This window comes from Penaeus monodon, chromosome 23, assembly GCF_015228065.2.
Source record: "Penaeus monodon isolate SGIC_2016 chromosome 23, NSTDA_Pmon_1, whole genome shotgun sequence".
NCBI lineage: Eukaryota > Metazoa > Arthropoda > Malacostraca > Decapoda > Penaeidae > Penaeus > Penaeus monodon.
Window position 1 is genome coordinate 5850993 of NC_051408.1, and position 287 is coordinate 5851279.

Here is a 287-nt window from a genome sequence, read left to right on the forward strand (position 1 = left end):
TCCCCAACTGGCATATCCGTTCGCAGCAGCCCAGTGTGAACGTCTACAGTGCTGGGGAGCGAATCAACGGCTTCAGTTATTGCAATTATTGCATCATCATCGAAACGGAAACTTCCCTAATGGACCAGGACAAAGGAACGTTAATGCAATCACATAAGGATAGTTTTCATCGCCCTAATTCGGTCGCAGCAGAAGGAGAAATGGAAAATATATATGATATCGTGAAAGATAGAAGGAAGAGGAGAAGAGGAAGATGGAATAAATGACAATATGTAGCAACATCTTGG